The sequence below is a fragment of the Protomyctophum bolini genome, assembly GCF_963924005.1.
Source record: "Protomyctophum bolini genome assembly, chromosome: 24".
In the NCBI taxonomy this organism is placed as follows: domain Eukaryota; kingdom Metazoa; phylum Chordata; class Actinopteri; order Myctophiformes; family Myctophidae; genus Protomyctophum; species Protomyctophum bolini.
The window spans coordinates 905,988-924,358 of NC_137885.1; the positions used below are offsets into that span (position 1 = coordinate 905,988).

Sequence of the window (18,371 nt, forward strand, 5' to 3'; positions counted from 1 at the left end):
AACGCGAGATCAGCTATTTTTTAGCATGCAACCAAGTGTAAGATGACTTATAGTGGATCTCTTGTCCACTAGTCCCTTCCTAATATTTTAGTCTAGTTTTGTTTTGTTTTTGACGAAAATGTCTGTAGGCCTATATTTAGTCATAGTTTTAGTCATCATGACTTAGTTTTCATTTCGTTTCCATTTAGTTGTCGTCAGGTAGGAAAAAGGTAGTCGACGATCATTTTCGTCTTAGTTTTAGTCGACGAAAACAACACCGTTTCATACAATGTACGAAGTAAACGCATAATTATTGTAGTTTAAGGGCTCTGTTTTCGTCCATGCTAAACCCCTTATCTCTAAACTATACTTTGCCCTTTCTTATACAATTTTGAAAAACATTTTTGAATAGACTTTGTATTATAAACTAGCAGCTATAGTTGAACTATTCAAAAATGTTTTTCAAAATAGATCAGCTCGTTACTCTAGCTGATCGACAGTAGATCGACACGTTGTGAGCTTGCAGATTGGCTATTTTAACTATTCAAAAATGTTTTTCAAAATAGTAAAAAAAGAAAGGGGCAAAGCAGTTTAGAGATAAGGGGTTTAGCACAGACAGAAATAGTCTTGTTACTAAACTGTCGCTACACTCTAACTGTTGCGGCGGTTTATAGGCCGCCGCGAGGAGCTAAACATGAGATTAAAGAGACGCTTGTATGACGCGCACGCACTGAATTCAGGTCCATTCCAGCTGTAGGTTTTACCATTTATTCTTGTCACCACACGTAAGTTACAACAGTTCCTAAGTAGTCTTATATGATGGTCTGACCATACCTTTTTTGGCCACTAGTGGCGCTAGTGAGCAATTAATGCATAATTTGCATAATTAATTATGCAAATTAGTAATTAAAATAGATAGATATAAATAGATATAATTAGCATAATCATAAATCATAAATATAAGTATCCATAAATATAATTAGCATATAATAGTTTATAATTAAATAATAATAAAAACTAATAATAGGTTATTTATAAAATGCATGATGTGTGTGTGATTAGCTGATCTCATCTCTCTCTCTCCCTGCGTCTCCATGTGCCATGCCTCCCCAAAAGCCTGCAGAGATGCTGACTCGAAGGTGTGAAAAACAAATAAATACAATATGTAAATTTGTCACTGGGGCTGAGGTGGGGGGATGGGCTCCCACTCTTTGTGGAATGCCATGGGCCAGGTGCGACATGCAAATTAAATGAAGCGCGGGGGTGGGGTGGGGGATGGGTTCTAACCAGGTGTCAGTAGTAAACATGCAAATTAGATAAACACAGAGGTGGGGGCTCCACTCTTTGAAGTGAATTGTATGCATAAATTATTTAAGTTAGTATTTAAATTCCTTACATACATTGACAGTGGGTGTGTGATTGGCTTATATTTGTGGGTGTACTCTAGCATGACTTTGGCTATTTCTTGTGTAAGTCAAGGATATCCCCCTAATGGTCAATCTCTATATGAATATTTACACTGCAATACCATTTATGCCCTGATGTGATTTCAGTCATCTAGGGCAATGTTTTTCAATCAATGGTCTGGGGACCACCAGTGGTCCTTGAATGTAATACTTGTGAAAGGTCAATGATACCCCCCCTATTGGTCAATCTCTATATAAATATTTACACTGCAATACCCTTTATGCCCTGATGTGATTTCAGTCATCTAGGGCAATGTTTTTCAATCAATGGTCAGGGGACCACCAGTGGTCCTTGAATGTAATACTTGTAAAAAGTCAAGGATATCCCCCCCTAGTGGTCAATTTCTATATATATATTTACAACTGCAATACCATTTATGCCCTGAGGTGATTTCAGTCACCTAGTGCAAATGTTTTCAAGCAATGGTCCGGGGGCTACCGATGGTCTTTGAGAGGGTTCAGGTGACCCTCCCCCAGCTAAATCATGATAGTTGGTAACCAAATAGCCCCCTTATAGATCTTTAACTCTATACTTTTCAATATTTTGTGTTTTTGAATTTTGTATGTTTCATGGTGTCCTAATGGGGTTGGGTATTGTATATCTTGTATTATTTTTTGTGTTTTGTGTTGTGTCTTTGAATGTTGCATGCTTCATGTGGTACTAATGTGTTTGGGTTATTGTATGTCTTGTATTATTTTTGGTGTTTTGTGTTGTGTCTTTGAATTTTTTATGTTTCATGTTGTCCTAACGGGGTTGGGTATTGTATATCTTGTATTATTTTTTGTGTTTTGTGTTGTGTCTTTGAATTTTGCATGCTTCATGTGGTACTAATGTGTTTGAGTTATTGTCTGTCTTGTATTATTTTTGGTGTTTTGTGTTGTGTCTTTGAATTTTTTATGTTTCATGTTGTCCTAATGGGGTTGGGTATTGTATATCTTGTATTATTTTTTGTGTTTTGTGTTGTGTCTTTGAATTTTGCATGCTTCATGTGGTACTAATGTGTTTGAGTTATTGTCTGTCTTGTATTATTTTTGGTGTTTTGGTGTTGTGTCTTTGAATTTTGCATGCTTCATGTGGTACTAATGTGTTTGGGTTATTGTCTGTCTTGTATTATTTTTGGTGTTTTGTGTTGGGATCTTTGATTTTTTTTATGTTTCATGTTGTCCTAATGGGGTTGGGTATTGTATATCTTGTATTATTTTTTGTGTTTTGTGTTGTGTCTTTGAATTTTGCATGCTTCATGTGGTACTAATGTGTTTGGGTTATTGTCTGTCTTGTATTATTTTTGGTGTTTTGTGTTGTGTCTTTGAATTTTTTATGTTTCATGTTGTCCTAATGGGGTTGGGTATTGTATATCTTGTATTATTTTTTGTGTTTTGTGTTGTGTCTTTGAATTTTGCATGCTTCATGTGGTACTAATGTGTTTGAGTTATTGTCTGTCTTGTATTATTTTTGGTGTTTTGGTGTTGTGTCTTTGAATTTTGTATGCTTCATGTGGTACTAATGTGTTTGGGTATTGTATGTCTTGTATTATTTTTGGTGTTTTGTGTTGTGTCTTTGAATTTTTTATGTTTCATGTTGTCCTAATGTGTATGGTTTATTGTATATCTTGTATTATTTTTTGTGTTTTGTGTTGTGTCTTTGAATGTTGCATGCTTCATGTGGTACTAATGTGTTTGGGTTATTGTATGTCTTGTATTATTTTTGGTGTTTTGTGTTGTGTCTTTGAATTTTTGATGTTTCATGTTGTCCTAATGGGGTTGGGTATTGTATATCTTGTATTATTTTTTGTGTTTTGTGTTGTGTCTTTGAATTTTGCATGCTTCATGTGGTACTAATGTGTTTGGGTTATTGTCTGTCTTGTATTATTTTTGGTGTTTTGTGTTGTGTCTTTGAATTTTTTATGTTTCATGTTGTCCTAATGGGGTTGGGTATTGTATATCTTGTATTATTTTTTGTGTTTTGTGTTGTGTCTTTGAATTTAGCATGCTTCATGTGGTATTAATGTGTTTGGGTTATTGTATGTCTTGTATTATTTTCGGTGTTTTGTGTTGTGTCTTTGAATTTTTTATGTTTCATGTTGTCCTAATGGGGTTGGGTATTGTATATCTTGTATTATTTTTTGTGTTTTGTGTTGTGTCTTTGAATTTAGCATGCTTCATGTGGTATTAATGTGTTTGGGTTATTGTATGTCTTGTATTATTTTCGGTGTTTTGTGTTGTGTCTTTGAATTTTTTATGTTTCATGTTGTCCTAATGGGGTTGGGTATTGTATATCTTGTATTATTTTTTGTGTTTTGTGTTGTGTCTTTGAATTTTGCATGCTTCGTGGGGTACTAATGTGGTTGGGTTATTGTATGTCTTGTATTATTTTCGGTGTTTTGTGTTGTGTCTTTGAATTTTTTATGTTTCATGTTGTCCTAATGGGGTTGGGTATTGTATATCTTGTATTATTTTTTGTGTTTTGTGTTGTGTCTTTGAATTTTGCATGCTTCGTGGGGTACTAATGTGGTTGGGTTATTGTCTGTCTTGTATTATTTTTGGTGTTTTGTGTTGTGTCTTTGAATTTTTTATGTTTCATGTTGTCCTAATGGGGTTGGGTATTGTATATCTTGTATTATTTTTTGTGTTTTGTGTTGTGTCTTTGAATTTTGCATGCTTCATGTGGTACTAATGTGTTTGGGTTATTGTCTGTCTTGTATTATTTTTGGTGTTTTGTGTTGTGTCTTTGAATTTTTTATGTTTCATGTTGTCCTAATGGGGTTGGGTATTGTATATCTTGTGTTATTTTTTGTGTTTTGTGTTGTGTCTTTGAATTTTTCATGCTTCATGTGGTACTAATGTGTTTGGGTTATTGTCTGTCTTGTATTATTTTTGGTGTTTTGTGTTGGGTCTTTGAATTTTTATGTTTCATGTTGTCCTAAGGTGTATGGTTTATTGTCTGTCTTGTATTATTTTTGGTGTTTTGGGTTGTGTCTTTGAATTTTGTATGCTTCATGTGGTACTAATGTGTTTGGGTTATTGTCTGTCTTGTATTATTTTCGGTGTTTTGTGTTGTGTCTTTGAATTTTTTATGTTTCATGTTGTCCTAATGGGGTAGGGTATTGTATATCTTGTATTATTTTTTGTGTTTTGTGTTGTGTCTTTGAATTTTGCATGCTTCATGTGGTACTAATGTGTTTGGGTTATTGTCTGTCTTGTATTATTTTTGGTGTTTTGTGTTGTGTCTTTGAATTTTTTATGTTTCATGTTGTCCTAATGGGGTTGGGTATTGTATATCTTGTATTATTTTTTGTGTTTTGTGTTGTGTCTTTGAATTTTGCATGCTTCATGTGGTACTAATGTGTTTGGGTTATTGTCTGTCTTGTATTATTTTTGGTGTTTTGTGTTGTGTCTTTGAATTTTTTATGTTTCATGTTGTCCTAATGGGGTTGGGTATTGTATATCTTGTATTATTTTTTGTGTTTTGTGTTGTGTCTTTGAATTTTGCATGCTTCATATGATACTAATGTGTTTGGGTTATTGTCTGTCTTGTATTATTTTTGGTGTTTTGTGTTGGGATCTTTGATTTTTTTATGTTTCATGTTGTCCTAATGGGGTTGGGTATTGTATATCTTGTATTATTTTTTTGTGTTTTGTGTTGTGTCTTTGAATTTTGCATGCTTCATGTGGTACTAATGTGTTTGGGTTATTGTCTGTCTTGTATTATTTTTGGTGTTTTGTGTTGTGTCTTTGAATTATTTATGTTTCATGTTGTCCTAATGGGGTTGGGTATTGTATATCTTGTATTATTTTTTGTGTTTTGTGTTGTGTCTTTGAATTTTGCATGCTTCATGTGGTACTAATGTGTTTGGGTTATTGTCTGTCTTGTATTATTTTTGGTGTTTTGTGTTGGGATCTTTGATTTTTTTTATGTTTCATGTTGTCCTAATTGGGTTGGGTATTGTATATCTTGTATTATTTTTTGTGTTTTGTGTTGTGTCTTTGAATTTTGCATGCTTCAAGTGGTACTAATGTGTTTGGGTTATTGTCTGTATTGTATTATTTTCGGTGTTTTGTGTTGTGTCTCTGAATTTTTTATGTTTCATGTTGTCCTAATGGGGTTGGGTATTGTATATCTTGTATTATTTTTTGTGTTTTGTGTTGTGTCTTTGAATTTTGCATGCTTCATGTGGTACTAATGTGTTTGGGTTATTGTCTGTCTTGTATTATTTTTGGTGTTTTGTGTTGTGTCTTTGAATTTTTTATGTTTCATGTTGTCCTAATGGGGTTGGGTATTGTATATCTTGTATTATTTTTTGTGTTTTGTGTTGTGTCTTTGAATTTTGCATGCTTCATGTGGTACTAATGTGTTTGGGTTATTGTCTGTCTTGTATTATTTTTGGTGTTTTGTGTTGGGATCTTTGATTTTTTTTATGTTTCATGTTGTCCTAATGGGGTTGGGTATTGTATATCTTGTATTATTTTTTGTGTTTTGTGTTGTGTCTTTGAATTTTGCATACTTCATGTGGTACTAATGTGTTTGGGTTATTGTCTGTCTTGTATTATTTTTGGTGTTTTGTGTTGTGTCTTTGAATTTTTTATGTTTCATGTTGTCCTAATGGGGTTGGGTATTGTATATCTTGTATTATTTTTTGTGTTTTGTGTTGTGTCTTTGAATTTTGCATGCTTCATGTGGTACTAATGTGTTTGGGTTATTGTCTGTCTTGTATTATTTTTGGTGTTTTGTGTTGGGATCTTTGATTTTTTTTATGTTTCATGTTGTCCTAATGGGGTTGGGTATTGTATATCTTGTATTATTTTTTGTGTTTTGTGTTGTGTCTTTGAATTTTGCATGCTTCATGTGGTACTAATGTGTTTGGGTTATTGTCTGTCTTGTATTATTTTTGGTGTTTTGTGTTGGTGTCTTTAAATTTTTATGTTTCATGTTGTCCTAAGGTGTATGGTTTATTGTCTGTCTTGTATTATTTTTGGTGTTTTGTGTTGTGTCTTTGAATGTTGTATGCTTCATGTGGTACTAATGTGTTTGGGTTATTGTCTGTCTTGTATTATTTTTGGTGTTTTGTGTTGTGACTTTGAATTTTTTATGTTTCATGTTGTCCTAATGGGGTTGGGTATTGTATATCTTGTATTATTTTTTGTGTTTTGTGTTGTGTCTTTGAATTTTGCATGCTTCATGTGGTACTAATGTGTTTGGGTTATTGTCTGTCTTGTATTATTTTCGGTGTTTTGTGTTGTGTCTTTGAATTTTTTTATGTTTCATGTTGTCCTAATGGGGTGGGGTATTGTATATCTTGTATTATTTTTTTGTGTTTTGTGTTGTGTCTTTGAATTTTGCATGCTTCATGTGGTACTAATGTGTTTGGGTTATTGTCTGTCTTGTATTATTTTTTTTGTGTTTTGTGTTGTGTCTTTGAATTTTGCATGCTTCATGTGGTACTAATGTGTTTGGGTTATTGTCTGTCTTGTATTATTTTTGGTGTTTTGTGTTGGGATCTTTGCTTTTTTTTATGTTTCATGTTGTCCTAATGGGGTTGGGTATTGTATATCTTGTATTATTTTTTGTGTTTTGTGTTGTGTCTTTGAATTTTGCATGCTTCATGTGGTACTAATGTGTTGGGTTATTGTCTGTCTTGTATTATTTTTGGTGTTTTGTGTTGGTGTCTTTGAATTTTTATGTTTCATGTGGTCCTAAGGTGTATGGTTTATTGTCTGTCTTGTATTATTTTTGGTGTTTTGTGTTGTGTCTTTGAATTTTGTATGCTTCATGTGGTACTAATGTGTTTGGGTTATTGTCTGTCTTGTATTATTTTTGGTGTTTTGTGTTGTGACTTTGAATTTTTTATGTTTCATGTTGTCATAATGGGGTTGGGTATTGTATATCTTGTATTATTTTTTGTGTTTTGTGTTGTGTCTTTGAATTTTGCATGCTTCATGTGGTACTAATGTGTTTGGGTTATATATTATTCAAAATATTATATTAATACAACAGGCCGCCTGTTTGTAATAATATAATATTTTGAAAAATATATATATATATAATATTTTTGAATTGAAAAAAATAATACAAGATATACAATAAACCAGACACATTAGGACAACATGAAGCATACAAAATTCAAAGACACAACACAAAACACCAGAAATAATACAAGACAGACAATAAACCATACACCTTAGGACAACATGAAACATAAAAATTCAAAGACACAACACAAAACACCAAAAATAATACAAGACATACAATAACCCAAACACATTAGTACCAAATTAAGCATGCAAAATTCAAAGACACAACACAAAACACAAAAAATAATACAAGATATACTACAATACCCAACTCCATTAGGACAACATGAAACATAAAAAATTCAAAGATCCCAACACAAAACACCAAAAATAATACAAGACAGACAATAACCCAAACATATTAGTACCACATGAAGCATGCAAAATTCAAAGACACAACACAAAACACAAAAAATAATACAAGATATACAAATACCCAACCCCATTAGGACAACATGAAACATAAAAAATTCAAAGACACAAACACAAAACACCAAAAATAATACAAGACAGACAATAACCCAAACACATTAGTACCACATGAAGCATGCAAAATTCAAAGACACAACACAAAACACCGAAAATAATACAAGACAGACAATAACCCAAACACATTAGTACCACATGAAGCATGCAAAATTCAAAGACACAACACAAAACACAAAAAATAATACAAGATATACAATACCCAACCCCATTATGACAACATGAAACATAAAAAATTCAAAGTCACAACACAAAACACCAAAAATAATACAAGACAGACAATAACCCAAACACATTAGTACCACATGAAGCATACAAAATTCAAAGACACAACACAAAACACCAAAAATAATACAAGACAGACAATAAACCATACACCTTAGGACCACATGAAACATAAAAATTCAAAGACACCAACACAAAACACCAAAAATAATACAAGACAGACAATAACCCAAACACATTAGTACCACATGAAGCATGCAAAATTCAAAGACACAACACAAAACACAAAAAATAATACAAGATATACAATACCCAACCCCATTAGGACAACATGAAACATAAAAAAAATCAAAGATCCCAACACAAAACACCAAAAATAATACAAGACAGACAATAACCCAAACACATTAGTACCACATGAAGCATGCAAAATTCAAAGACACAACACAAAACACAAACAAAATAATACAAGACAGACAATAACCCAAACACATTAGTACCACATGAAGCATGCAAAATTCAAAGACACAACACAAAACACAAAAAATAATACAAGATATACAATACCCAACCCCATTAGGACAACATGAAACATAAAAAATTCAAAGTAACAACACAAAACACCAAAAATAATACAAGACAGACAATAACCCAAACACATTAGTACCACATGAAGCATACAAAATTCAAAGACACAACACAAAACACCAAAAATAATACAAGACAGACAATAAACCATACACCTTAGGACAACATGAAACATAAAAATTTAAAGACACCAACACAAAACACCAAAAATAATACAAGACAGACAATAACCCAAACACATTAGTACCACATGAAGCATGCAAAATTCAAAGACACAACACAAAACACAAAAAATAATACAAGATATACAATAACCCAAACACATTAGTACCACATGAAGCATGCAAAATTCAAAGACACAACACAAAACACAAAAAATAATACAAGATATACAATACCCAACCCCATTAGGACAACATGAAACATAAAAATTTCAAAGACACAACACAAAACACCAAAAATAATACAAGACAGACAATAACCCAAACACATTAGTACCACATGAAGCATGCAAAATTCAAAGACACAACACAAAACACAAAAAATAATACAAGATATACAATACCCAACCCCATTAGGACAACATGAAACATAAAAAAAATCAAAGATCCCAACACAAAACACCAAAAATAATACAAGACAGACAATAACCCAAACACATTAGTACCACATGAAGCATGCAAAATTCAAAGACACAACACAAAACACAAAAAATAATACAAGATATACAATACCCAACCCCATTAGGACAACATGAAACATAAAAAAAATCAAAGATCCCAACACAAAACACCAAAAATAATACAAGACAGACAATAACCCAAACACATTAGTACCACATGAAGCATGCAAAATTCAAAGACACAACACAAAACACAAAAAATAATACAAGATATACAATACCCAACCCCATTAGGACAACATGAAACATAAAAAATTCAAAGACACAACACAAAACACCAAAAATAATACAAGACAGACAATAACCCAAACACAGTAGTACCACATGAAGCATACAAAATTCAAAGACACAACACAAAACACCAAAAATAATACAAGACAGACAATAAACCATACACCTTAGGACAACATGAAACATAAAAATTCAGAGACACAACACAAAACACCAAAAAGAATACAAGACAGACAATAACCCAAACACATTAGTACCACATGAAGCATGCAAAATTCAAAGACACAACACAAAACACAAAAAAATAATACAAGATATACAATACCCAACCCCATTAGGACAACATGAAACATAAAAAATTCAAAGATCCCAACACAAAACACCAAAAATAATACAAGACAGACAATAACCCAAACACATTAGTATCATATGAAGCATGCAAAATTCAAAGACACAACACAAAACACAAAAAATAATACAAGATATACAATACCCAACCCCATTAGGACAACATGAAACATAAAAAATTCAAAGACACAACACAAAACACCAAAAATAATACAAGACAGACAATAACCCAAACACATTAGTACCACATGAAGCATGCAAAATTCAAAGACACAACACAAAACACAAAAAATAATACAAGATATACAATACCCAACCCCATTAGGACAACATGAAACATAAAAAAAATCAAAGATCCCAACACAAAACACCAAAAATAATACAAGACAGACAATAACCCAAACACATTAGTACCACATGAAGCATGCAAAATTCAAAGACACAACACAAAACACAAAAAAAATAATACAAGACAGACAATAACCCAAACACATTAGTACCACATGAAGCATGCAAAATTCAAAGACACAACACAAAACACAAAAAATAATACAAGATATACAATACCCAACCCCATTAGGACAACATGAAACATAAAAAAAATCAAAGATCCCAACACAAAACACCAAAAATAATACAAGACAGACAATAACCCAAACACATTAGTACCACATGAAGCATGCAAAATTCAAAGACACAACACAAAACACAAAAAATAATACAAGATATACAATACCCAACCCCATTAGGACAACATGAAACATAAAAAATTCAAAGACACAACACAAAACACCAAAAATAATACAAGACAGACAATAACCCAAACACAGTAGTACCACATGAAGCATACAAAATTCAAAGACACAACACAAAACACCAAAAATAATACAAGACAGACAATAAACCATACACCTTAGGACAACATGAAACATAAAAATTCAGAGACACAACACAAAACACCAAAAAGAATACAAGACAGACAATAACCCAAACACATTAGTACCACATGAAGCATGCAAAATTCAAAGACACAACACAAAACACAAAAAAATAATACAAGATATACAATACCCAACCCCATTAGGACAACATGAAACATAAAAAATTCAAAGATCCCAACACAAAACACCAAAAATAATACAAGACAGACAATAACCCAAACACATTAGTATCATATGAAGCATGCAAAATTCAAAGACACAACACAAAACACAAAAAATAATACAAGATATACAATACCCAACCCCATTAGGACAACATGAAACATAAAAAATTCAAAGACACAACACAAAACACCAAAAATAATACAAGACAGACAATAACCCAAACACATTAGTACCACATGAAGCATGCAAAATTCAAAGACACAACACAAAACACAAAAAATAATACAAGATATACAATACCCAACCCCATTAGGACAACATGAAACATAAAAAAAATCAAAGATCCCAACACAAAACACCAAAAATAATACAAGACAGACAATAACCCAAACACATTAGTACCACATGAAGCATGCAAAATTCAAAGACACAACACAAAACACAAAAAAAATAATACAAGACAGACAATAACCCAAACACATTAGTACCACATGAAGCATGCAAAATTCAAAGACACAACACAAAACACAAAAAAAAATACAAGATATACAATACCCAACCCCATTAGGACAACATGAAACATAAAAAATTCAAAGTCACAACACAAAACACCAAAAATAATACAAGACAGACAATAACCCAAACACATTAGTACCACATGAAGCATACAAAATTCAAAGACACAACACAAAACACCAAAAATAATACAAGACAGACAATAAACCATACACCTTAGGACAACATGAAACATAAAAATTTAAAGACACCAACACAAAACACCAAAAATAATACAAGACAGACAATAACCCAAACACATTAGTACCACATGAAGCATGCAAAATTCAAAGACACAACACAAAACACAAAAAATAATACAAGATATACAATAACCCAAACACATTAGTACCACATGAAGCATGCAAAATTCAAAGACACAACACAAAACACAAAAAATAATACAAGATATACAATACCCAACCCCATTAGGACAACATGAAACATAAAAAATTCAAAGACACAACACAAAACACCAAAAATAATACAAGACAGACAATAACCCAAACACATTAGTACCACATGAAGCATGCAAAATTCAAAGACACAACACAAAACACAAAAAATAATACAAGATATACAATACCCAACCCCATTAGGACAACATGAAACATAAAAAAAATCAAAGATCCCAACACAAAACACCAAAAATAATACAAGACAGACAATAACCCAAACACATTAGTACCACATGAAGCATGCAAAATTCAAAGACACAACACAAAACACAAAAAATAATACAAGATATACAATACCCAACCCCATTAGGACAACATGAAACATAAAAAAAATCAAAGATCCCAACACAAAACACCAAAAATAATACAAGACAGACAATAACCCAAACACATTAGTACCACATGAAGCATGCAAAATTCAAAGACACAACACAAAACACAAAAAATAATACAAGATATACAATACCCAACCCCATTAGGACAACATGAAACATAAAAAATTCAAAGACACAACACAAAACACCAAAAATAATACAAGACAGACAATAACCCAAACACAGTAGTACCACATGAAGCATACAAAATTCAAAGACACAACACAAAACACCAAAAATAATACAAGACAGACAATAAACCATACACCTTAGGACAACATGAAACATAAAAATTCAGAGACACAACACAAAACACCAAAAAGAATACAAGACAGACAATAACCCAAACACATTAGTACCACATGAAGCATGCAAAATTCAAAGACACAACACAAAACACAAAAAAATAATACAAGATATACAATACCCAACCCCATTAGGACAACATGAAACATAAAAAATTCAAAGATCCCAACACAAAACACCAAAAATAATACAAGACAGACAATAACCCAAACACATTAGTATCATATGAAGCATGCAAAATTCAAAGACACAACACAAAACACAAAAAATAATACAAGATATACAATACCCAACCCCATTAGGACAACATGAAACATAAAAAATTCAAAGACACAACACAAAACACCAAAAATAATACAAGACAGACAATAACCCAAACACATTAGTACCACATGAAGCATGCAAAATTCAAAGACACAACACAAAACACAAAAAATAATACAAGATATACAATACCCAACCCCATTAGGACAACATGAAACATAAAAAATTCAAAGACACAACACAAAACACCAAAAATAATACAAGACAGACAATAACCCAAACACATTAGTACCACATGAAGCATGCAAAATTCAAAGACACAACACAAAACACAAAAAAATAATACAAGATATACAATACCCTACCCCATTAGGACAACATGAAACATAAAAAATTCAAAGACACAACACAAAACACCGAAAATAATACAAGACAGACAATAACCCAAACACATTAGTACCACATGAAGCATACAAAATTCAAAGACACAACCCAAAACACCAAAAATAATACAAGACAGACAATAAACCATACACCTTAGGACAACATGAAACATAAAAATTCAAAGACACAACACAAAACACCAAAAATAATACAAGACAGACAATAACCCAAACACATTAGTACCACATGAAGCATGAAAAATTCAAAGACACAACACAAAACACAAAAAATAACACAAGATATACAATACCCAACCCCATTAGGACAACATGAAACATAAAAAATTCAAAGACACAACACAAAACACCAAAAATAATACAAGACAGACAATAACCCAAACACATTAGTACCACATGAAGCATGCAAAATTCAAAGACACAACACAAAACACAAAAAATAATACAAGATATACAATACCCTACCCCATTAGGACAACATGAAACATAAAAAATTCAAAGACACAACACAAAACACCGAAAATAATACAAGACAGACAATAACCCAAACACATTAGTACCACATGAAGCATACAAAATTCAAAGACACAACCCAAAACACCAAAAATAATACAAGACAGACAATAAACCATACACCTTAGGACAACATGAAACATAAAAATTCAAAGACACAACACAAAACACCAAAAATAATACAAGACAGACAATAACCCAAACACATTAGTACCACATGAAGCATGAAAAATTCAAAGACACAACACAAAACACAAAAAATAACACAAGATATACAATACCCAACCCCATTAGGACAACATGAAACATAAAAAATTCAAAGACACAACACAAAACACCAAAAATAATACAAGACAGACAATAACCCAAACACATTAGTACCACATGAAGCATGCAAAATTCAAAGACACAACACAAAACACAAAAAATAATACAAGATATACAATACCCAACCCCATTAGGACAACATGAAACATAAAAAATTCAAAGACACAACACAAAACACCAAAAATAATACAAGACAGACAATAACCCAACCACATTAGTACCCCACGAAGCATGCAAAATTCAAAGACACAACACAAAACACAAAAAATAATACAAGATATACAATACCCAACCCCATTAGGACAACATGAAACATAAAAAATTCAAAGACACAACACAAAACACCGAAAATAATACAAGACATACAATAACCCAACCACATTAGTACCCCACGAAGCATGCAAAATTCAAAGACACAACACAAAACACAAAAAATAATACAAGATATACAATACCCAACCCCATTAGGACAACATGAAACATAAAAAATTCAAAGACACAACACAAAACACCGAAAATAATACAAGACATACAATAACCCAAACACATTAATACCACATGAAGCATGCTAAATTCAAAGACACAACACAAAACACAAAAAATAATACAAGATATACAATACCCAACCCCATTAGGACAACATGAAACATAAAGAATTCAAAGACACAACACAAAACACCGAAAATAATACAAGACATACAATAACCCAAACACATTAATACCACATGAAGCATGCTAAATTCAAAGACACAACACAAAACACAAAAAATAATACAAGATATACAATACCCAACCCCATTAGGACAACATGAAACATAAAAAATTCAAAGACACAACACAAAACACCAAAAATAATACAAGACAGACAATAACCCAAACACATTAGTACCACATGAAGCATGCAAAATTCAAAGACACAACACAAAACACAAAAAATAATACAAGATATACAATACCCAACCCCATTAGGACAACATGAAACATAAAAAATTCAAAGACACAACACAAAACACCAAAAATAATACAAGACATACAATAACCCAAACACATTAGTACCACATGAAGCATGCAACATTCAAAGACACAACACAAAACACAAAAAATAATACAAGATATACAATAAACAGTGTTGGGACCGTTACTTTTAAAACGTAACTAGTTACAGTTACTAGTTACATCATTTCAAAAGTAACTTAGTTACTTTACTGTTACTTAAACCAAAAAGTAAAGCGTTACTTCGAAAAGTAACTTTTTCGTTACTTTTCGGCTCGGCTCGCCGGTGCCGATTCCGGCGAGCCGCCCCGCATCCAAAACACTTGGTGGAGAAAATATGCTATTTACGTGCTCAGACCCAGGGACACAGCCAGCCAACCAGGGACACACATAGTTGTCTATAATAGAGTGGTTGCACCACTCAAAAAGAAAAACGGGCTCCCACTTCCAGGCCATTCATTCATGCCTTCAGTTCAGTACAGTGATAATAATATACCAATAGCAGGGGGGACTGGTGGTGATTTTGATGATGCTATGTAGGCCTATCAATACATATTTATAGCAAACAACTAAATACAAGTAGGCTACAACCAACAACATGAGGGTTCCAGTTCCACTGCTCCAGTGAACGTTGTATACTGTGCAGATAGATAGGCTGAGATAGCTAGCTGCTCTTATTGGTGGTGGTGGCAATACTAATTTGAGTCTGGATTTATAAACAAAGTAAGACCAAAACCAGAATTAATATTTGATAATCAAACACACGCGCAAAGTCTCTTTCAGTATCTGTCCGTCTCTCGCTCAAAAGTAGCTAGGCTACGCACACTGTCACTGTCTCACACACACACACACACACACACACACACACACACACACACACACACACACGCGCAGCCTCTTTCAGTGTCTCTCTCTCTCTCTCTCTCTCTCTCTCTCTCTCGCTCTCTCTTTTTCTCTCGCTCGCTCGCATGATGTGCATAGCCTACACGGCGCACACGACACACACACACACACACACACACACACACACACACGCGCGACCGACATAAACAAACACACGGTGGTATAGCCGGTGGGAATGGGATCATCGTAATTTGCTGGGACTCAACAACTTACTTTGACTGTACTTTGTGCTGGATTGGAGCAGCTGAAGGAAATAAGGAGGAATATAGCCATTTGCGATATGGGCGCCGCCATGACACTAGTCAGAGTAAACAAACTTGCGCATCACCACGTGTAGTACACACACACACACACACACACACACACAAACGCACACACACTCCTCCTCCTCCCCCTTCTCTCCCGCAAGGCAAGCATGACAGTTCTTTTCATTCTCCCCCGATCGAGACTACATGAAAAATAACGGAAGAGTAACGGAATAACGCACCATATAGTAACTGTAACAAGTTACTGAATTTAAAAAAATAACGCGTTACAGCAACCGTTACTGCCGAACGTAACGGCGTTACTGTAACGCGTTATTTACGTTACGTTACGTCCCAACACTGACAATAAACCATACACATTAGGACAACATGAAACATAAAAAATTCAAAGACACAACACAAAACACCAAAAATAATACAAGACATACAATACCCAAACACATTAGTACCACATGAAGCATACAAAATTCAAAGACACAACACCAAAACACCAAAAATAATACAAGACAGACAATAACTCAAACACATTAGTACCACATGAAGCATGCAAAATTCAAAGACACAACACAAAACACAAAAAATAATACAAGATATACAATACCCAACCCCATTAGGACAACATGAAACATAAAAAATTCAAAGACACAACACAAAACACCAAAAATAATACAAGACAGACAATAACTCAAACACATTAGTACCACATGAAGCATGCAAAATTCAAAGACACAACACAAAACACAAAAAATAATACAAGATATACAATACCCAACCCCGTTAGGACAACATGAAACATAAAAAATTCAAAGACACAACACAAAACACCAAAAATAATACAAGACATACAATAACCCAAACACATTAGTACCACATGAAGCATGCAACATTCAAAGACACAACACAAAACACAAAAAATAATACAAGATATACAATACCCAACCCCATTAGGACACCATGAAACATACAAAATTCAAAAAGACAAAATATTGAAAAGTATAGAGTTAAAGATCTATAAGGGGGCTATTTGGTTACCAACTATCATGATTTAGCTGGGGGAGGGTCACCTGAACCCTCTCAAAGACCATCGGTAGCCCCCGGACCATTGCTTGAAAACATTTGCACTAGGTGACTGAAATCACCTCAGGGCATAAATGGTATTGCAGTTGTAAATATATATATAGAAATTGACCACTAGGGGGGGATATCCTTGACTTTTTACAAGTATTACATTCAAGGACCACTGGTGGTCCCCTGACCATTGATTGAAAAACATTGCCCTAGATGACTGAAATCACATCAGGGCATAAAGGGTATTGCAGTGTAAATATTTATATAGAGATTGACCAATAGGGGGGGTATCATTGACCTTTCACAAGTATTACATTCAAGGACCACTGGTGGTCCCCAGACCATTGATTGAAAAACATTGCCCTAGATGACTGAAATCACATCAGGGCATAAATGGTATTGCAGTGTAAATATTCATATAGAGATTGACCATTAGGGGGATATCCTTGACTTACACAAGAAATAGCCAAAGTCATGCTAGAGTACACCCACAAATATAAGCCAATCACACACCCACTGTCAATGTATGTAAGGAATTTAAATACTAACTTAAATAATTTATGCATACAATTCACTTCAAAGAGTGGAGCCCCCACCTCTGTGTTTATCTAATTTGCATGTTTACTACTGACACCTGGTTAGAACCCATCCCCCACCCCACCCCCGCGCTTCATTTAATTTGCATGTCGCACCTGGCCCATGGCATTCCACAAAGAGTGGGAGCCCATCCCCCCACCTCAGCCCCAGTGACAAATTTACATAT

General features: G+C 33.4%; 1 protein-coding gene across 1 annotated transcript in view; it reads right to left on the reverse strand.

The window, feature by feature from the left end:
- The window catches only part of LOC308311468 (phosphatidylinositol 4,5-bisphosphate 3-kinase catalytic subunit gamma isoform-like), a gene marked incomplete at both ends in the record, with an annotated part of 47,607 nt that overhangs the window by 18,522 nt on the left and 10,714 nt on the right, over positions 1–18,371 (reverse strand). The gene's annotated exons all lie outside the window — the stretch shown is intronic.